The sequence below is a fragment of the Phyllostomus hastatus genome, unplaced genomic scaffold (assembly GCF_019186645.2).
Source record: "Phyllostomus hastatus isolate PE091 unplaced genomic scaffold, TTU_PhHast_1.1 phas_scaffold_46, whole genome shotgun sequence".
In the NCBI taxonomy this organism is placed as follows: Eukaryota; Metazoa; Chordata; class Mammalia; order Chiroptera; family Phyllostomidae; genus Phyllostomus; species Phyllostomus hastatus.
Genome location: NW_025334032.1, coordinates 37,325,538 through 37,347,977, shown reverse-complemented (window position 1 = coordinate 37,347,977; position 22,440 = coordinate 37,325,538). Strand labels below are relative to the sequence as shown.

Genomic DNA, 22,440 nt, shown 5'->3' with positions numbered 1-22,440 from the left:
CTCTGAGCTTTAGCACGTGCTGTTCCTCGGGCACAGTGGACTCAGCACATCTCACCACGAGCACCCTCATATTCTCGGCCCCCACAGAGTCCCTCAGTGAGGCTCAGGGGCTCCTGGAGCAGAGTGGCTCCTGTGTGTGTCGTCCCTCTCTGTTCGTGCAACACCACCCTGAAGCAGAACCAGCCGCCTGTGACATGCTTGGTGGTCACTGTTTTAGATGCATCCTGGACTCTCAGGCTCGTGACTGACACGTGGTGATCCTGGCTGAACCGATCCCTCACCCTCTCCTCCCTGCCCACCCCTTCGGTTCACGCCTGTTTTCCTCCTGCCCGCGGTATCGAAACTGTCTTTCTGTAACCATTCCTTGTTCTCTTCATTTAATCTGATAGACTGGTACCAGTTATACATACTTTTTTCCCCCACACAAATATCAACATGACTTTTCCCCACTTAAAGGAACTCCAGTGTTCTCTTTGCTTGAACAATCCAAACTACTTAGCGTGAGTGAGGCAGCTCCCGGCGCTGGTGACAAAAATAGGTGTGGCTACCTTCCCTTCGGCGTTGGTGGTTTGCCAGGTGCTGGGCCAATCATTTATGATCGGCTGCTGCAATCCTAGCCATGATCCTCTGGGGTGGGTGCTGTGCTCTCCCCTCTGCAGGCAGTGGAACAGCTCTGTGGGGGCCAAGGGACCTGGCCCCCCAGATGCACTCAGCAGCCACAGAGAGCATCAGGTAAAATTGGAAAGGGTAGGGCCAGCTACCTGCTTTAACACAGCAGCAGCTGAGACACCAGCCTTCAGACGCCTGGGAAAAGCAGGGTTACAGAGCATGTCAGTGGATGGTCAAGCTCATCTCCAGGAAAGGGTGACGCCAGGTATCCTACCCCGCTGGGCAGTTAGGAGCTCCTGGCTCCCATGCATTTATTGGGCCAAAGTCTGATGGTGGTCCTAGAATCATCTGTCACCTGGCATTACAGGCACCGGGTGAAATTATGGTTTTATTTCCCCAAAGATCACGCTGACCAGTTAACAATCTGACCTTTGGGAACATGACATGACATTTCTCAATGTTCATCATTGAGATCGTTCTGTTTTTAGGTCAGACAAAATACTTTTCCTCCCTGAAATGCATCGCATAGCGTGCACACAGCTTTCTCAGAAAATGCTTTACTTCTGGTTGGAAATCACAAAATACGACTTTCAAATGAGTCCTTTTCCTGATTTCTACTGGGCCCAGTGCTCTTGTGGTTGAGTGAGCCTGCCCAATAACACCTGTGTGGACCAAGGTTCTCCTCGGTCCTGGCTATCAGCCCCTGTCCTCTCCTCACGGGGACCCCTGTCCGGACCCCAGAGACCCGGCACCTCTTCTCCGGGGCTGGGTCAGGAGGGGCTGGGTCAGGAGCAGACGTCACACAATGGCTGAGGAGTCAGGGAGGGAGGCGGTTCATGAATGGAACATTCCCCAGGAAACGTACTGTTAGGATCAGACTCTTTTGGTTCTTGACAGTTGCAAAGTCAAATATCAGTGCCAAAAAGGGTGAACCAGAGTTCTGATGGCGTGTTTTCCTCATTTCATTCCAAGGGAAGCTTAAGTTTAGGGTTTAAAATGATCAGGACGTGTTAACATACCACATGATAATAAACAGATCAAGTTAAATTATTTTACCAGAGAACTGCCAATCTGAGACCCTGACAGGACACACTTGGGACCTCGGGTTGCAAGGAAGGCGATTTTCAAGCCAAACTAGATTATTTATGACTTTCATTATCATTTGCTCTTATTTATAAAATGAAGGAGACGGAATGCTCTGCCATCAATAAATCTAAATTTTAATTTAAAATATATTAAAAACACTTTGTGCACTTCAGAAGGGAGGTTATTTTTTTAATTCAAGAAAGAAGCCATATAATTATTATATAAATCAGTCAGTTATGTTAGTCTTACAAAATTAAAATCTATGATAGAAGTCAGTGATATAATTCACTCTGAGACCACATATGGTATGAAAAGTTATGTTTCTAAATAATATCAGTCTCAAAGAATTGAGGATATATTACCAGTCATCTGAGTTATTGACCGAAGAAAGCCCTTTCCCCAAAACACATATATTTTCAACAAATGAATAATAGGTTTTCTGGTAGAGGAGATAACTATGCTTTTCTACATATTTATAGCTTTTGTGATGGTCAGAAATAACTAATATAGTTAAGTTGTTCAGGAGATTAAATTTGGCGGGGGAGGGGGGGGAGTCTACAGAAGTTAAAATGAACCGGGTCGTTTTTGCTGAGAAAGTCTGATGCGTTTAGGAGGATTTCTTGGACATTGGCTTAGTGTTTTACAGGAAAGGCACACTAACCCAAAACAAAACACTGTAACAAAACAAACAAACATTTAAGGATGTGCGGACTGCATTCATTTTCCCATGATGAAGGTTACATGGAATCACACACGGTTTATAATATTACTTCGCATCCGTCTCTTTTCCTTGGTGTGAAGTTTATTTGTCAGCATTTGAAACAGCAACCTCCTTGGGCTGATGGTCCAGCCACCCCTCGCTGACTCTTGGCCGTACCCATGAGACAAGACGAGAGGGGTGAACACAGGAATTAGACACTGGTGGTCTCTCACGGAGCTGACTTGCACACGGAAAGGTTAGGCATGCAGAAGAACTTCATTAAAATGAGATAAAAGATATGATAATGTACGAGTGGTGAGAGAGCATCTGAGAAGGAGCAACTAAATTTGTTGTTCGTTAAATCTTTCTTTGGAGCCCTGGCTGGTGTAGCTCAGTGGATTGAGCGTGGACTGTGAACCAAAGTGTCGCGGGTTCGATTCCCAGTCAGGGCACATGCCTGGGTTGCAGGCCACAGCCCCCAGCAATCGCACATTGATGTTTCTCTCTCTCTCTCCCTCCCTCCCTTCCCTCTCTAAAAATAAATAAATGAAATCTTTTAAAAATCTTTCTTTGGGAAATAATTTAACATCACGTGATACTTCCAGAAAATTCCCATTAGAATATCTGTCAAAGTTGCGGGATTTCCCAAATCCCGAGTTAAAAGTTAATTAATGTGAAGTTCCAGAGATAGTAGCTAACACAGAGTGAACATGACATCCTTTGTTATTATCAATATCTTCTGGATTGAAAAAAATGAATAACTTTTTCCTGCAGTTATAAAAACCTGGTTATCAGGTTTTGATTGTTTTCTTGAGTTTAATCAGAAGCAGATATTTCTCTTGACCATATAAGGTTTTCTAGCTTTTAAGGTTTTTAACTTGAAAAGATCTTACAGATTGATACTTTTTGTTTATCCTGAATTCTCTGTTTAATTATATTCTACAGACTTAAAATAAAGATCTTAAATTTTGTAACTCCAGGTTTAAATTTTCCTGCTGTATGCTTTTCTACTAAAAAGGAAAACTTGAACTCATCAGTGTTCATCACAGCCCTCGGTGAATGTGACTGCAGTCAGAGGCTTCAAGAAAGTCGAGTAGAAATCAGTTTTTCTTGGCATCTGAATTATTCAGTAAATTGCTAGCTTCTGGAAATGTTCCCGCTTAATAACATTGTTAACATCGAGTGCCTCTCACCTATATTTTATACATTTTTAAATAATAGCATTGTCTAATTTGCATCTGTTTTTCTTCTGTTTTATGATTTCAAGAAGCCATGAAAGCTTGTAAATTATCATTTTATCTCTAAATCCAAGCAGCCTCTTCCGTTCGTATTAGCACCACACTGGGGAAAGAACTGATTCCTGTGAGCCGCTCATTCATTCAACAAGCGCTGACTGAATAGCTAATACGCTGACCTGCTGGCCGAGAGCCCGCGGTGTTCCCGTTGCTGGGCTCGCGAGGCGAGCTGAGTGTTCCCCGTTCTCTCATCCTGCCCAAGCAGCGTGCAGCTTCTGCTGTCCTCTGGCCCCTCGCCACCCGCCTGACCTCCCTCTCCCTAACCTGGCTCCAGCCGGTGCTGGAGGTGTATTAAAGAACACAGGTCTACTCACATTGTTCCAGAACACCCAAGTGGTTGGAAGTTTTTATCTTCACTCCCGGTCATGCTATGCTAGGTGAGTTTCCAAAGCTAGGTACTGAGAGGCAGGAGCATTGAGAATTCACTTATCCCACAGGAAACGATACAGAGCACTTCTAGACTGCAGTGAGACACGTATATCGGAAAGACGAAGTGTCCTTGTTTAAGAAGGAGCTCAAACTGTCCCCCAGATAACAGCAAAGAGCAGCTGAAGTTGTGACCTAATCTCTTTTCCTTCGCTAACTTGAGCGCAGAGACGTGACATCAGCGAGTGTGAAGGCATTTTGATAATCTACAAAATAGCTCACTTTTAAGCAATCAAGTGTTGCTTTCTGAAACTTTCTTTGGGTAATAATACTGCAGAGGGTAGGACGTTCTTACAATGCACTCAGATCTGATAGGAGTGCTAGTCAGAGAGGCAGGGGTGGCTGACCTGTCCACAGGTGCAGGATGGACGATTCCCCAGAGCCCAAAGCTTACGCGTGTTTCTCTCCATCAAGGGGGCTGCTGTCTCTACCTTCTTAGAGGACCGTGTGTCTCCGAAGAAGCCTTTGACTAGAAGTACATTGAGGGACTTCAGCATCTTAGAGGAGGACAGAATAAACATTTATGCTGATACATTTTCTCCAGTATAGCAGATAATCCCTTAGGGTGTGTCATTTGCATAATTTTTTCTCCGTGCATGGAAAAAAACCTGCTCTTCTTCATCCTGCTCGTACTCCAGGGATTTTTACAAGTGGTGCATGGCTAGAGGCCCATGTGTGCTCCAGTTTTCTGGATTCCTTACGGCTGATCCTTAAAACCGTAGTAATCTCTAAAGGATGGTGAATCGAGTGGAACAGCAGAAGATTTGGCGCCTGAGAGGTTCATGCTGCCCCTCACGTTCAGCTGTTCCTGAAAAACTTTACCGGGAAAAGAATCCCCCCAAAGAATGATTTCTATACTGATTGGACTAACTCTCTTACTTAAAGCAGAGGATGCAATTCATTAGAACAAAGTATGTTTAATGTGCAATTTCTACCAACTACGAAAAAACATCTCACAGGAAAGAGAAGAATTGAATATCTAGGTTAAATTTTAAGAAATCAAAGATTTGAAAAATAGGCTATCGTTCAAAAGAGAACCCCTCAAATATCACAGAAATTTTCAAATAATGTTCTTTATTAAAAATAAATCGCCCTTAAATTATAACGTGAATATAAAAATTCCTTAGGAATTGTAATGAGAATATTGCTAGATTTGATTTGTCTTGTTTTGAGGTAAGAAAATGTTCGTTGAAGACCCTTGGTTGAATTCAGGAAAAGTGAAAGCTTTCTGGATTTTTTTGCTCCAATAATGGCATTTAAAGGTGCAGAATGCATGCTGGATCTAGGCACACCTGACCTGAGTGGGGAAGAGGGATTTGCTGTCTTTTTGGGCTACAGTTAGCACACTTCTGTTGGCAGACGGGGGGACAGCAGAGTGTCTGTCACACAGTGTCACGGAGCTGTGCTGTGCTGCCGGCACTCAAGGTACAAAGCTGCCTTTGCTGCATCTCGGTCATTCATTCCAGTGAGATCGTGTCGACTGAAGGTAAGCGAGAATGAGATCCTCATCTGTCAATATTTAGAACTCAGTGGTTCCACCAGCGTCTCCTTATAGCTGAATGGACACCACTTTTTCAGAACTGAGGTGGTAAAAAGATTTTGAAAATCTCCATGTAATTTTTCACAGTGATCTTTTAGAATTTAATGGACATATCCATAATGGCATTACTAGTTTGAGAAACATTTAGAAAATTATCTAAAACAATTAGATAATACTTCATTATAAAATATAACAAGAGCACATATTTAATTTGAATATCAAATATGTTATACTACATAACTTAGGCCCTCAAAATATATAACTTACTTAAAGTATAACATATTTCAAATGATGCAGAAATACTATAAAATCATATTTCCTGGAATCTAATAACTATGCACAATTTAAAATAATTGATTAAAAATGATTATTAGTCTTTCAGATGAACAGAACCAATTTCAACTTTAGTTGTTTTTTACTTAGCATGCTATATATTAAAATCAGCTGGAAAATAGCCAAAATAAACAGTTAAAAGAAGTATGATAACTAGCAGATGCTATTTATCTTATTTTTACTCTACACGTCAATACTAGAATGTGAAAATATGTATAAATATGAATTTAAGTGATTTCCTAAATATTTGTTTTTTAATTCCAAACACTTGGATATTCTAAACTCCTTAATCTGATCCATCCTTATTTTTGATTACAGCATTGTGGCAATTTTTCTATAAAAAGCTATAGAAATTTAAGCTGACCAAAAAAATAACAGCCATGCCATCGAACAGAGAAAACACGTGGGAAGTCTCCGTGGCTACAAGTGTCTGTATGTAGAGAGTTACCAACAGGAACTCAAGGTGTAGTGCAGTGTAATCTAACTAGTGATCACCAGCAACCTTTCAGGTCTATTTAGGAAAATTAAAAGAACTTCTGCAATTATAGACTTTATTTCAGTTACTTGGTCTCTTTCCAGTTCACGACTTCTACTTTATTCTGGCTTCACTATGAAAAACAAGTCCATAAGTATCTCTGCTATAATCAGCTGTTAATTACCATCGATTCAACATTAATTTTGAATGGTCTGATTTTAGAGATTTCTAATAGGGATCACTTGCTGTATTCCTATTTTCCCCTGAGAATTTCATAATAACTATAAATAAAAAAGCAGTATTTTCTAGATAATAATGCTCTCAAGCTGTTTTGCTTAAAACTTACATATTGCAAAATTTGCCCTCAGAAAATTCTGACGTAGGACCTTTATAGCTTTTTTCAAACTGTGACCCTAAAGTCCTATTTTCGTATCAAGCAAATGTAAGCCTCATTGCTGTTTATAAATGTTTTGAGTTTTCTCGGATAAAAGGCAGTATAATGGATAATAGAATTTCTACTTCAAGATCAAACCTGTAGTTACAGCAGCCGGTGAGACGGCAGTGAAGTCCGAGGTTAGCAGTGCGTGCCTGAATGCCAAGTTCTGGCCACTGGACAAAGTCCACATGGAGGCCCAGGGAATGCTGGGAACCTGTGGGCAGAGGCATGGGCAGTGCGGTGCAGTGGACGGACTGCAGCCGTAAGATGAGGGTGAGCCGCAGGGCAGGCGAGGAAGTGTCTGGGGAGACAGCCTAGCTGGATTACGGAGCATGCGGGAGGCTTAGAGAAAAAATCCACAGGGTGGCTCTGAGGAAGTTTGGTGTGGTGCGTTTGGGAAATGACACAGTATTTGACATCGCTAGCAGGTGAGTTGGAAAGTGGCAGAAAATACGGGTAAATAAATAGACAAAAGCTGAGATGCGAAGCCTTGAATTTTAGGGATTATATCTCTGCATCTGGTTCTAAAAGTTGTTGAATTCATAACTATATTGACATATTATGCACAAGAGGGTGTAACATGCTAATCTTTCATACCACATCACCTGGAGAGGCTATTAATGTAGAAAAATAACCCAGGTATAAAGTGTGTGTGTCACGCGGCAGGCAGGTGTGCCTTAGTACTTCCTCCAAAGCTCTCAGAAGAGAGCTCATACAACACCATTTTTCCTGCTGCAGGTCTCTACACTGTGTTAATTCTGAGAACTCTTTGTGCAGCCATAAAGCTCTGAAGGGAATTCAACTGGGATTTTATTCCCCTATCACAACCATTTTGGGGGCTGATATTTTTATTTATAGAATTTGACTCAAAACTAAGTCTGTTTATTTAGCTTTTTTTTTCTTGAAAGTTGGACCCAAGGGCAGCACACTGCCGTTGCCTCACCACCTCATCCCATCCACTGTCCCACACGCCCAAAGAGGCATGTTCCTCTTTGTCCTCCTAGGGAAACATTTGGCCATGATTCCTTAGACTGAGACTGATTGGTTTGTGTCTTTCTACATCAACTCTTGGTGACATTTAGAACAGGAGTTTGGAAAAATTTTCTCCCTGTGCTTTATAACTCTCTTACCTTAGGGCATACTGACACATCTGTGAACCGGGTGACGCGTGCTCATGTATGTAGCAATGAAAATTATACTACTATACTTAAAATTAAAAGGCACCTCCCATGTCACTCATATCTTGGGAAAAATAGCAAATAGAAAACACTTCTTAGAAGTAAGTCTAAGATGTACTATGTATTATTTATTTTATATTTCGTGGTAGATTCAAGCTTTAGTAGGGGCTTTTATTTAAAATTTTCAACAAAATATTTTTTCCTTAAACATTTTCAATAGCAAAGTAAATAATCGGATGTTCCTGGCAGACCCAAAATAGATGTGATTTGGGTAAATGCGAAATGCTACTGAAACAGAATTTCATCGTTATTTGCTCATTTCCTTGCCCAGGGTTTCGATTTGACCGGCCAATTTCAATCCACAGGAACAGCTTTGTTCCTAAGAGACCACATAGCAGAGAAATACTCACTAAGGGGCAATTCCTACTGCAGTTCAAAGTCCACGCTATCATCACGGAGCCATTGACAGCAAATACCCCTGCAAACATTAGGAGTCCTGCATTTGGAGGCGGTTATGTGCTGTTTTTGGTTTCACTCTCTCTGTCTCGGAAACCAATCTGCTTGGGAGAAAAGCCGAGCCCTAAAAGAAGTTTTACCCCCACGTACTGTAGCTGTAGCTTGAATTCAATGTGCAGATTCCACCTCCTTTCTTTCCCGGGATTCCCAGCCCGGGGCGCACAATGGGGGTGTTGTGCTCCGGGCCAGCCTGGCGAGCCCGGTCCTTGGAAAGGACGGGTGAGCTGCTCCCAGACCTACACTGTTTGCTTTATACCACCGCCCCCAGCCAGATCGCAGAGCACACCGAGGCTCCCAGGGCAGGAGGAGAAAGTGCAAAAACGCACCGGCTGTTAGGATCTATGTACGGAATGGAATTCCTGAAGCTAAAAGCATACATAGGTGTGTTGAGAGTTAACTCCATCCATGCTGAGGCTTAAAAATAAATGCTCCACAGTTTTCAAGCCTCTGATTTTTCCACGCAATTCTTTTAATACGTGACAACGTGTAGTTTACAAAAGAACCCATTGTTTGTGGGAGAGAAAGGTTGTTGGTTATGAAGACTATCCAGAATGACAAGCCGTTACAGTTTGTTAAAATAGTAAATATTTACTGAAAACCCCCAAGGCATATTAGTAATGTGTTTTTGTTTGTTTGTTTTATCATAGGATTTCTAGGACCTAAACTCACTGAAATAAGTGTGTGCCTTGGACACTGTTTTGTGGAAGTCTGTGTGTGTGTGCGTGTGTTGTACATGTGTACTTGGTGAATCGGAAAACACAAGGCGTATAAATGTTTGAGGTTAAGTTTCGCCCCAAGTTACTGATTCTGCTGTGCGTTAAGAAAAGCAGAAAAGCTTACCTCGGTCAGTCCAGTGGCACCCAGGGACCTCCTTCTCCGCCGCGGCCTCAGCGTGCGGGCAGATGCTCCCCGAGCCAACAATCTGTTAACAGGAAGCAGGTAAACCTGAGTGCGTCCGCCGGGGTTCCAGTCCAGTGCCCATCGGCGCACACACACACACAGACACACACCTGCGTCTCCAGCCCTGCCCCTCACAGGCAGCAGCCGCGCACAGCACCCCTGTGTGTGCTTCCAGACGCTGACACCCTCCTCGCGGGTCACTAGTTTTCAGCCTAAGCAGCTAGAGAGCTGCGGAGATAATGTTGCAGCGAAGGCTTGCCTTCCCAAGACAAAACCCTTTTCTGCTGCCTGATAGCAGACGTGCAGCATTATCTCGCTGCTGCATTCCAGTTTCTCAGCTCAGCCGGTGGGGACAGCCGTCCTCAGCCTGCCGGCGGTGCTTGGCTCTAATCATTGTACGCGAACATGCCCATCGCTCCTCTCTTCTCTGAATAGAGATTTAAAAAATGCCTCTTCCAGGGCAACTAACGCCCAGCAGAATATGCCATACTGTTTTCCATAAGGAAAATGGCTGGTCCTCTCCGCGCTGCTGCAGACAGCCCATTGGGTTCCACCGGCTTTGCGTAGTCATAGCAACAGCCAACAGCCAGCCTAGACAGCAGGCATGGCTGGTCATGTGCAGCGCGCGGACGCGCCTTGTTCATTTCTTTTCATCAAACTCATCATTTTTATTTATTTATTTATTTATTTTAGGAGGGGAGCTTCTGTTCTCTTGCTAAGTATTTCACAGATAGTACAAGTGCTCTCGGAGTTTGCTGCTTTCAAGAGGAACTCACACTGCAGGAGCCAGGGCTGCATGTGAAACCGAGAAAGGGTAGCCCTGCTCAGGAGATACAGATGCGGTCCCTCCAGGCTAATAACATGCAGATCGCTGTAGAGACACTAAGGGGAACCGGTGTCAAAACAGGTACTGCCTGCAGGTCCTCGGATAAGCCTCAAGGAGAGTGACAAATACGGGCAGTCTTACTTGATGCTTTTTTTGAACGGCAATCCTGCAGCCACTTCCTGGGACAACGCACTGACTCGTTATGTGTGGCCCATGCAACAATCCAAGCAGATAGACTGTGTTTATAGATGTTACCTATGGATTCCATGTACCCAATTACTTTAATACACTTTGCATTGCATGATGAGAAGTAGAATTTTTAAAATGCCTATTGTCTTCTATGGCACAAAATGATTCTTTAACTCCATTATAATTTATTTTTAATTTAAAAATACTGTTAAAAACCCAAGCTGAATTAAAAACCCTTTGCTCAAAACACTACCTCCAAGGCGGGAATGGTTTTACTGCAAAGTAGGATGGACCACATCCCCCGCCTTCCTTAGGATTCCACCAGTGCAGGGACTTCCCCATGTTTAACACCATTAGCCGCTGAAACTCGCCCCAGTTTTTTCCTTTGCCACTGGTCGTCACTAGTCATGTTCTCTTTGATATATTCCCAAGACACCGTCTGGTTTATTTTTGTTTCCAGCAACCTGTTTGAAATAGTTGTGTTAACACTTTGAACTTTGTCCACGTAGATGCTTCATTGGCTCATAGTCACTGATGGAGCATCTTTGTTAAGTTTTGCATTTCCCTCCCTGTGGTCGCACTCCTGCCCTTGGTGGTAATTTCCCAACCTTAGTATGTGGAAGAGTCCTGTGGGCCCGGGTCTAGGCATTCGATCCTCTTTCCCTTTCCAATTGGAATCCCGTTGAGGAGGTTCGAGCCCGCCCAGGGCTAGCATGGCTGCTGAAGAGAATGCCTGTGCTTTTCCCCCTGGAGACCTCCCTCCCCACGTCTTACCATTTCAACACTGCTGCCTGTTCTCGTTCAAGTCACCTTTCCTCGAGTTCTTTCCAGTTTGCTACACTTGAGCTTGCCCCTGCCTTCAGCCTTACATTCTACTCTTTTTCTCATAATTTATTTATTGTTATTGTATTTTTCATTACCATTGATCCCCCTTATATCCTCTTCCACCCTCACCCATGCCCTCCCCTCCTCCCTGCAATCACCACACTGTTGTCCATGTCCATGAGTCCTTTTCCTTTTTTGCTCCATCCCTCTGCCCTGTCACTCTGCTGCAGAGCTGGCAGCCTGCTCTCTATCTATGGGCCTGTCTCTATTGTGTGTGTTAGCTCCGTCTGTCCATTAGATTCCGCCTAGGAGTGAAATCATATAAAGCAGGAGGCAGGCTGGGGTGGAGGTAAAGGGTGCTGGGTGGATGGGGTCTGGCTGGGAAGCCTTTCTCCAGAAGGAACATCTGCAAGGCGAGGGAGCAAGGTCGGGGATGTGATTCGGCATCGCTGACACGTGGGCAGCGAGGCATAGACTATATGTATCTTTCAACACTGCGCTCAAACAGACCGCCTCACTAAGGGCACCCCCGGGCGGGCGGAGGGTGCAGTGGCCTCCTCGGTGCTCCCGCTGTCCCTGGGACCTGCCTGTCCTGTGACAGCGCTGCTCACACCCTGGTGACATATTAGCAGTTTTGCTCTCATGTCTGACTCCATGCTGCTCTGTCAACTCCCCAGAGGCCAACCTGGTCCGTGTCTCGTTTGTCTTGCGTGCCTGGGGTCGTCTGATCTCTCCATCCATTTTGAACCAGGACCCAAAACCCTGTCTGGACAGGGGCCGAATGACTGGATAGAGTGAAGTCTGTGTTTTAAGTCACTTTTTCAATATCATGCATTTTTTGATATTATAACTTCAAAGACTTTAAGTCATTTGGATGAAAGGTTGGCGGGTTAAAGAAGTTATCAAGACACATCACTAGCTCGTTTATGTTTGCTGGTGGCTTTTTGCCTCCTTTATGTCTAAGAATGTCTACCCTCATGCTTGATGGATCATTTGGCTGGGTATAAGAACCTTTGAAGCCATTTCCCTTTGGTATTTTTTTAAAGATTTTATTTATTTATTTTTACAAAGGGAAGGGAGGGAGAAAGAGAGAGAGAGAGAGAGAAACATCAATGTGCGGTTGCTGGGGGTCATGGCCTGCAACCCAGGCATGTACCCTGACTGGGAATCGAACCTGCGACACTTTGGTTTGCAGCCCGTGCTCAATCCACTGAGCTACCCCAGCCAGGGCTCCCTTTGGGATTTTTGAAGGCCGCCTTCTTTGATCTACAGCCCCAACTGCCGCTCTCCCCCGCCCCTCAAGGTGTAGAACTAGGAGACACCCGAGCTGCCCAGGACTAGGAGCTGGGAAATGAGGTGAGGTGCTCTGCCCCCACAGTGTCCCTCGTGCCTCCTCTCTCGACGGTCACATTTCACGCGGTGAGGGGGTCTGCTCTTTCCACGCTCTGGGGCTTCCTCCCCTCCCCCAGTCCCTCTCCGTGCCATCCCGCTGCCATGGCCCGTTTGCCGTGGGCCACCGGCTCCGCCCTACCTCGTGCCTCTAGCTTTCATTCTCTCTCCTGTGCTTTGTGGCCTTTTGGCTAAGATCAAGTGTATTCTCCTTCCTAACTTGTTAGTTTAAAAACGATTGCCATATACAGATTCCCAGGAAACAAGTATGGCTTCCCAGTTCACCTCTCTGGGTTAGACGGGAAACCTCATAAAGTGCCAGCAGCGTCGTCCCTGGACCGCCTGCCCTATGTCAGGTCCCCGTCCTTGGTCCAGCCGGCTGAGGTAGGGATTCTTGGCATCATACCGCTGTCCTCCGCACCCCCCTCCACCCCCGCCAATGCAATAGGTGCAAAGTAATAGCTTGGCATTGTTTTAATTTGCATTTCTCTAATGACTGAAGAAATCGAACATTTCTTCATGTGCAATGGTCTCTTGGGTTATCGCTTCTGTAAGTTTCCTGGTCATGGCTCTCTGCCTGTGTTCTCTGTTGAGAGCCTTGTCTTAGTGGGGGATTTAGACAAAACAGCCATGAAAAGTTTTCCAAAACTGTTATGCAAATCTAACTAAATTGGTTACATCATTAAAAGTTAATAAAAGATCCATTGACATGTAAAGAGAAAACAGTAATTCATGCTGCTAATTGTCTTGATTTCCATGATGCAGAATGGGGGCGAATATCACCATTCAGAAGATACACTCAACACCATACATATAAAGTAAGATTTTCTAAAACAAGACCTAAGGTCGTACATTATCACAAAACCAAAAGACACTGTTAGCAAAGGTGACTTGCAAGACAAACGTTACTTTCACGTGTAAGACAGTAAACAGCATGAGAGAAACAGGAAGACCGAGAGGCTAATGCTGACGACAGGAGACCTCGGACTGAACACAGTGTGTGATCTTGGGTCGGTCGGATGCAGGCTCAGGAAGACAAGGCCAGGGAGCATGTGATGGAGCTAATCGGTGAGTTTGAATCGGACTCTATGTTAGACAATGGCATTGCTTGCATTTAACATTTCCACAGTTTGATCGCTGTATCGTGATGTGAAAAGTGTACGTCCTTGTTTTTAGGAAACCTGCGGACAGTGTCGATGGCTCAGCAGAAAGAATGATGCACAGTCATGTGTTTGTATTTTGTGTGTGTGTGTGTGTGTGTGTGTGTGTGTATGGCATAATTTATCTTTTATAACGATAGACCTATCTATAGCTATATCTTAATATCTATCTACTGAAGGCCAGCACACATGTGGCAAATTACTAACATCTGGGAATCTTCAGTGAGAGATATTTCGGTTTGTTTTACTATTCTTTCCACTTTTCTGTAGGTTTGAATTATTTTGTTTTCAAGCTGAACAGTTTAAAAAAAAAGAAAGAAAATGAGAATAAAACGCAGTGTCCAGAACAAAAACACGTCCCTGAGAAGGTGACGTGGTGAGCGCCTCGCTGTTTGTCCAAGTTAAAGCTACAGCTGGTAATCCGTGAATGAATGCAGGTGATTGTTATTGTTACTCTTCCCAATACGATTCAGGGGCGGCTTCGGTGGGGCGCACTGGCAACAGTTTGCACTCTCCTGGAAGCCGTGAGTTACTTCAGTGCGTTAACTGCGTCCCTGTGCCCCGATACGCAGCCCTTGTCCCGGGGGCCCCGTGTTGGAGTCCCTCTCACTCTGGTTCCTCCACGGTTGTAAAAACTCCACAAGATCCTTGTTGACTGGAGCTTGCTCTCCTGCAGTCACACCTTTCCCCGAGGCCTCCACCGCCGGGTGACAGGCTACAAAGGCATCCGGCCCCTGGTAGAACAAAGAAGCTCTTTGTACAACTTAGAGGATAGAATCTGAGCATGGTGTGCTTAGTGGGGTAGCACAGACTGCTGTAAAGAGTAGACTGGATTCTCTAATTCCTAATAACAAATAGAACGCACCGAAGGCTGTTCTCAAATCTATAACCGTTAGTTATGTTGGCAATGACAAGAACAACGTGCTGTCAAACGGGAGCAGGGTGGGAAGGGGGGCAGCTGCCTTGGAGGGGATTAGAAAGAGAACTGGAGGGTCTCAGTAAAGCAAATTAAATTTTATTTCTAAGATTCTGTCCTCTCAGAAATATACAGCAGGATGCAGACTGACCCATAGGCAATTAATCAAATGCCTTCACATCCTCTGAGGAAGTCTGACCTTGGTAAGTATCCAGAATGACCTTGAGAAATCAGAGGTACCTGAGACCACAACAAACCCAGCAGAGTGAAGTTATTCTGGAAATCCAGTGACTGAATGAATTAAAAATGAGAAAATGATGACAGAAGAACAAACCCTTACAAACCAGAGGTCCAATGGTAGGAGTATAAATATCAGCAACATACACTTATTTTGAAAACTGAATATAAGCTCTGGCTGGCGTAGCTCAGTGGATTGAGCGCGGGCTGCGAACCAAAGCATCGCAGGTTCGATTCCCAGTCAGGGCACATGCCTGGGTTGCAGGCCATGGCCCCCAGCAACCACACATTGATGTTTCTCTCTCTCTCTCTCTCTCTCTCTCTCTCTCTCTCTCTCTCTCTCACTTCCCTCTCTAAAAATAAATAAAATCTTTAAAAAAACTGAATATAAAGTGAAATCTGTTAACACCAAAATACCGTCTGTGCACCACAGAAGAAAATGCCATCAGTAGTTACTAGAACCCAGTAGAAGTTGTGTACTCCTTCTAGATTAGGGAACTAGAAGGAACGGGCCGTGCGGGAAGAAGATCTGGCCAGGTCTCACCCAAGATCTTGGTCTTGACTGGCTAATAAGAAAAACATTGTTTTGAGTATTTCAGGTTTATCAAGCTCTGGGCTTGCAAGTGCCCACAATCGCAGCAGCTTACAAGAACAACTTTATCTGAAAAACGCGCATTAATCTGAGTCAGTACCAGGTGGGGCAAACCTGTCCGGTGGCCAAGAATAGCAACCAAAAACTAACCTGCCCCGTCACCCCACCCCCCAGCCCTGATAACCCCAGACACAAACCCGTCTTGCTTGCCCTCCGTTTCAGGAACGTACACGTGGCTTGTATTAAGTCCACACGGTGGGGGAGAGATTCCACGAGCAATGTAGGAAAAGTTGCACTTGCTTGCGAGGAACTGGATTGTTTATACCGCATAAGGACCAACTTAAAAGGAGACCTGGGAAGAGGAAGGAGGCCGGTTGTTTTCACTCTCCTAGGAGGAGCTGCGCTTTGTTTTCAGGCGCTCCGACCAAATTAACAGAATGTATCTCAAGTGACCTTTGCCACTGACCATTGTTTCCTAGGGAAAGCGGGGAGTCCAGGTGCGCGCAGGCGCCCTGCTGCAAGCTGCTGGCTGCACGGGGAGACCTCGGGCTCTGCCCTCACCCTGTTGTTGAATTAGCAACGGAACACGGCAGCCTTGGCAAACAACGCCTGGCAGGGAGCATTTTCAAACAAGTGCTGCTGGTTTCGCCGGAGCCACTGAAACGAATTATGGGGCACAAGGTGAAACTTGGCAGCCTCTGTAGATGCCGGAGCGGCAAAAGCCAAAGTCCTCGGGAGCCTGATGCGCGAAGCTCAGAGACAGAAAAATGAGAGGGGGCGGCCTTTCCCTGTTAGAGGCACTTCCGGTGTAATTGTTCAGTGAGATTCATTCATCAGAATGAACGAAGAATGTAATAGGCCCTAGATAACATAGCATTTGGGACAAGATTTAGAATCCAATGGCCTGATACCACGTGAGAAAAATGGCTGAAAAACCAAGAACCAATAATGCAAATGCACTGGACATAGTAGCTGCCCAGCTAAAGACCTACCCGTGAAAGCACGCACAGCGAAGGAAAACCAATTACGCACCCAGTGGAATCCTGGATGGGAGTTCCATTCTACTGCGTCAGGACAATAATCCAGAATGGTGGTTATTTCACCAAGTCTGTCGAAGCCAGAATTGATTTCCTATGCTTTCAAAAGTAACCCTAATTGTTCCTAGCTGTTGGCTAGTTACCTTGAACTGATAACCAGGGAGAATGGACTTTTAGATATTTTCTACATCAGAGGAAGGATGACTAGCTTCCTAGACAGTCCTTGTGGGTTTCAATGAGCAAGAAAAAAGTCATTTCACAACCAACTTTACTATAGGGATGAGGTTGGATAACGTAATCTCTTCTGAGAGCTGGTCCCTAAACGGCCTCTGGAAGGACGTGGACGGCCTGGTGAGGGAGGGATGGAGAAAGAAGCTGATTCACCAAGGGGAGAATCTAAGGTGCATGAGGAGGCTTCACTGTATTTTCTCAAATAAATTGGGGGAAATGAAGGCATCCTCTGATTTTCTAACCGTTTTTACATGAGGATCAAAGAAGATCTATATGGGAAAGTTTTAAAGTCAACAATTATTTAAAAACTCAAGTTATTGCTCCATTTTTGGTAAGGTGTGAGAGATGGTCTTATCCCAGTACCTGTTTATGAGGCCCAGGATGGGCTGCGCATCCAGCGAGCCCCAGATCACAGTGCTCACACACGACGGGGGTTCCTTCTCTGCTCACGTTAGCAAGGGAGAGACAAGGCGTTCGGAAGCAGAAAACTGGCCCCGTGGACATCAGGACTGCAGCTCTTTCTCTTTGCTCTGCCATCTTTAGAAGATGGCTTCTATTCTCAAGGCATCCTCATGGTACAGAATGGCTACTTGTATGCCAGCCATCATGACCATGTTCCAGGCAAGAAGAAGGAGGGCAAAGGGCACATTTTCCACTTGAGTTGGTTTCTTTCGATTTTAACTGAGACAAAACTGACACATAACACTATGCATTGGCCTCTTGGAAACAGCACTTCTACTGATACTCCATTGCCCATTCCCATGCTAAGCAAGGCTCAAACATGCCGTCTTTCAGCCGGGCACACGCTGGCCCCGGGTAATTCTGCTTTCTCTTATTGGGGAAGAAGTAGAGAATGACAGTGGGTAGCGATGAGCTGCCTCTGCCGGATGTCAGCCAGGGGTCGTCATCATGACTCATGTCAGAGTGGCCCTTTCAGCAATGAGTCGCCTTTTTCTTCCAGGCTGCCACAGCTTGACTTTGAAAGTGACACTGCTGACCGAGAGGGCCAAGGGCTGCCCAGATACAGACACTACAGACACTGGGTGGACGTGCACGTGTTCATTTCAGCTCCATGTATCCTGCTGGAGAGCAGGAACCATTTCTGTGTCATTTCCACCCAACTGCCATGGCTCAGCACAGCGCCTGGCGTGCAGATTCAGAACTGGTGAATGAACAGATGAGTGAATGAACAGGCTGGGGAAGTCGCCATTACATTGTATCTTACTCCACCGCCGTCCCTCAATTCTGTCCAACAAACATTCCTTTAAACTGTAGGACCTGCCAAGAGCCTCATCCGGCGTCAGGTGACAACACTACAGCTCACGTTTGGCGTGGGGGACAATACAAGTGAGGAAGCCATTACGTTACAATGTGATTGTTTGCTGTTTAGTGCATTTATACCCAGGGAGCAATGCGAGAAAAGTCCCCGGGTATCCTACACAGGGTCAAAAAGATGAGGAGGGGCTCACCCGTCTGGGAAATCGGGGACAGGATTTCTGCACAGAGACGGAGAAGCAAACTGAAAATTTGGGCAACCCAAGGAGCTGAACGAAGCTGAGGCAGAAGCTGGGACAGGAGTGGGAGGAAATCAGTCGAATAGGCAGACGTGTGACTGACGGTGCAATACCTTGTCCCACAGGTTACATAAGGACCTTGGACTTCATCTTTCAGAAAGTGGGAAGCCAGCAGAGGGGGCTTTCAAGGGAACAAAGATGTGACCATATTTGTATTTTAGGAAGAAAGCTGTGGGACACATCAACCAAGGCGATACATATTGGAGTGGAAATGTATTTTCATCGGGCCGTAAGCTTCGACTGCTTTTATTGCTCACGGTGATCAGACATTTGTTGAACGTCTTGTTTATGTGTATGAGGGACCAAAGAGAGAGCAGCAACATGAGTGACTCATAAATCACAAGATATCCCAATATTTTATGTTCCATTAGAAAGAAAAGATTTGCCAAAGAAACTGTAACACAATGTGCTGTTGGAATTTTTATCATTTGTTGGAAGAGTTCTTTCAAGTGTATTTATATTTAAATTTCATTATCTGTTACTCTGGGCCTAGAAAAAAAAAGGAAGAAAGGAAAAGATGGGAAAATAGTTAAGGTAATTCTAATATTCTTCACGTCCAGTGTTCCACTCTCCTGAATGACCTTCAGATGCCGGGCCATGGGCGTTCGTGTCGGCCCATCCCCACCCCAGGCCCTGCCCTGCGTCACCAGCTGTCGAGTTGTCTTTGAACTTTGGCGTGTGTCAGAGTCACTTAGCTAAGTGGTAAAAATAGAGGCCCGGGCTCTGCTCCATGCCAACCGGCCTGGGCTCCCGCGTTCATCGTCCTGCTTCTGTTTGTGGTGATTTCTTCATTCGGTGAGTTTCGGTGGACGTGCAGGACAAAGGTCGTTTCCTGGGATGTGGACCTGCGGACAGTGGACCCCTTAGGACCACGGAAGCACAATATTTCCTTTCAGAAATTGAGTGGTAGTCTTACAAAGTATTCAAGGAGTGCATTAAAGATCACGATTGTTTGGTGTCTAGGACGGGGACCTGCTTAAATTGGTTACGGCACCTGCACCCCGTGGGAGACACTCAGTGTGTGGCGGTGATTCTGTAGCACGGTGTTTTCTAAGGCGTGTTGGATGAATGGCTACTCAAAAAGGGCACCATATATATAAGATATATGTATGTATATATGAAATACAAATCTGTGAAAACCCGGCAAAGCATGCCCCTTTCTTGGAGTTGTTCAGTGTCCTTGAGAGTTTTGAAAGCTCTGAGAAGACCAGGAGTAAAGAGCCTATTTGACCGTGCAACCTAGAATTTTCCTGTCTGTGGCGTAGAAGAGGTCCGTGTTAGTTTAAATAACAGCGACAACAATGACCCCGTAGAGCTGTGTGGCGGCAAGTTCCGGTTTTGTGAGTCGGATGCTGGATACACCGTCGTGGGAGCCGGGCGGTTGGGCTTTGCAGGAAACGTTACCCGCGTCTCACAACCAGCGCTGGGGTGAGGCGTGCGTTTGCTTTTGCTTCGTTGCACATTCCTCAATGAACTGACCTGTTTTCTACAAGAACACCGTTATTAAAAATAGTAATAGTCAACTGGCTTTATGAAAAATCCAAGAAGGATTTGAGTTTTATTGATATGCTTTCCAGGGGAAGCTTTGATGAATATAAAGGTAATTTCAGTGAGAAGGTGGGGACCTCTTTTGTGAGATTTTCTTCAATTCACACGTGACTGAAAAAAAAGTGGTAACGTGCATTGGAGTAAGAGAAGAGAAAATCATAGCAAGCATAGGCATGTGCAATTTTTCCTTGGATCTTTTTCAAGGTCGTATATTTATGGATTAGAGATTTTTCAATGAATGAGTTGGACTGTTTTGTCTGTGGTTTGATATAAATGCCAGGTAGAGAATTCGGCAGACTGGACCACAAAAATTTGTTCAGCAATTCCTGAGAAATAACCTTAAACTGGACGGTCTACAGCCTGTACCATAGAGTAGGTAGGGAGTGACTCTTACTAGTTAGGTGATCTTGGGCAATTTGCTTAATCTTCATGGGCCTCACTTTTTTTTTTTACACTGAAAGAGTTGGTGTATTCATTTCCCAGGGACGCTATGACAGACAGGGACGCTGAAAGCCACAGACTGGGTGGCTTTCAGTGACTGGAGTACGTGGCCTTGGAGCTCTGGAGGCTGGAGGTCCCAGGTCAGGGTGCCGGCAGAGCCGGGCTCTCTCTGAAGGCTCCAGGGGTGGCCCCTTCCTCGCCTCGTCCGGCTTCAGGTAGTTGCGGGAAATCCTTGGGGCTCCTGGGTTCGTGGCAGCATCGTCCCGACCTCAGCCTTTGTCTTCACAGGACCGCCTTCCCTCTGTGTGCCTGCGTCGAATTTCTTTTTTCTTATCAGGATGCCAGTCCCTGGATTAGAGCCCACCCTGATCTTTTATGACCTCATTTTAACTTGACTCCACCTACGAAGGCCTTATTTTCAAATGCAGTCACATTAGTTCCTGGGCCTTAGGACTTCAGTGTATCTTTTTGAGGACCCAGTTCACCCACAGCAGTTATGGTATTACAGTCATCATTGTTTTCGAGCAAACACTTGCTGCTCTCTGTCCAGTGTTGGGGCTGTAAGGAGCCAAAGTGTGGGCAACCCGACTGAATTCATCATGAAGGAGCCAGCCTCCAGGAAACTGGTGGACAGTATCTAGAAGAATGTTCACCTGCATGAATCCCACATCCACTACTGAATTAACAGAAGTTTTCTCAGCTGGACTTATACCGACTCACCCATGATAGTGTTGAATCAACAATGAGGACGATAAGGGGTATATCTGATATACTGAAAAGATCCTACCAACTCAACTCCAGATTGATTGCTTTTTCCAGAAGACTCTTCCAAAGCAACCTTCTCTAAACCTATACTCTTAGGTCAAACTGTGTCCTCTCTCCATGTGGGCGGGAGACAGTCTGGTGCCCAGGCCCCGTTTCTGAGCTGGATCGCCGGGCATCCATGTTCTCTGGGCCATCAGTTTCCGAGAGGAACTGTGTGCTTTCATCGCGTCTCTGAGTGGGCGGGCATCGTTCCTTCACTCAGACCCCCGAGACCGACACCGTCCTCTGGTTATAGACTGAGCACTTTTAGCAGCTTGGGATCACCAGTAATCTACAGCACCACTGCAGCTTGCAGAGGTGCCTAGAGTCGCAGAGAATCCTTGGCACATGAAGAACATCTTTTTTTAATCTGTTCATTTTGTTCTGTTTTTTACTGTATTGAAAATCACTTAAGAATTCAAAGCACAGTGTAAGAATAGTGAATGTAATTTATTTAGCAGATCACCATGTGCCAGGCACGATGCTGCAAGTTTCATAAATATGAAATCCTAGTAGACCTGATGAGTAGGAATTATTTCTATTTGACCGATGAGAAATTGGGCTTACTGCCAAGGTCAGAGAATCACAGGAGCTTTCCACTATACTAAATTTCTCATCGGAGCACTGTTTTAATTAATGGCCGGCAAATGTGCAGACTACTGCTGTCTCTTTTTGGACCAGCTTAGTGAAAGAATGGTGATGTTTCCAATATTTTGTGGTTGGTTTTTTCTTTGTTTGCCACTTCCTTTGGATAAATCACTTTGATCAATCTGTGATGGTTTCTGCATCTGAGAATGAAGTGTTGCATTTTTCATAGGCCTGTGAAAGGGAGAAAACATTCTCACAATTTAGATGCTAGATTGTTGTACCAGCGACAGTCACCGCTTGACAAACGGCCAAATTGCCCCTGAAATGAATGGAACAATTTCTGCTTCCAGCCATTCTTTCCACTGGGTCCAGTCACTGAGGAGGGATAACGGTTTTGATTTTTCTCTCCGTTGCAATGGCCCAGCTCATTCTGGATGTCCTCTCTCTGCTGTGGAATACCTTCGCCTGGAAGTCCTACACAGGGAGGCATCCCAGGCCACCTCAGGGCGTGTTCCTGCGGTCAACTGAACACGCTGAACTTGAAAGCATTACAGTCCTTGACTAACAAGCCAAACAAGAACTTCATTCC

General features: G+C 45.2%; 1 protein-coding gene across 8 annotated transcripts in view; it reads right to left on the bottom strand.

Annotated features, from left to right (window-relative positions):
- SORBS2 (sorbin and SH3 domain containing 2) overlaps positions 1-10,007 on the bottom strand; it is a 186,670-nt gene extending 176,663 nt beyond the window's left edge. For 3 of the 8 annotated variants that reach the window (XM_045821514.1, XM_045821512.1, XM_045821513.1), the window contains exons 1-2: positions 9,605-10,006; positions 9,435-9,516 (exon numbers count right to left, since the gene is read on the bottom strand). The gene's annotated coding sequence lies outside the window, so the exon portion shown is untranslated. Of the gene's footprint in view, positions 1-9,434; positions 9,517-9,604 lie in introns of all 8 variants that reach the window. The other 5 variants (XM_045821515.1, XM_045821516.1, XM_045821519.1 and 2 more) reach the window with 4 other exon arrangements.
- Positions 10,008-22,440: the final 12,433 nt, after the last annotated feature.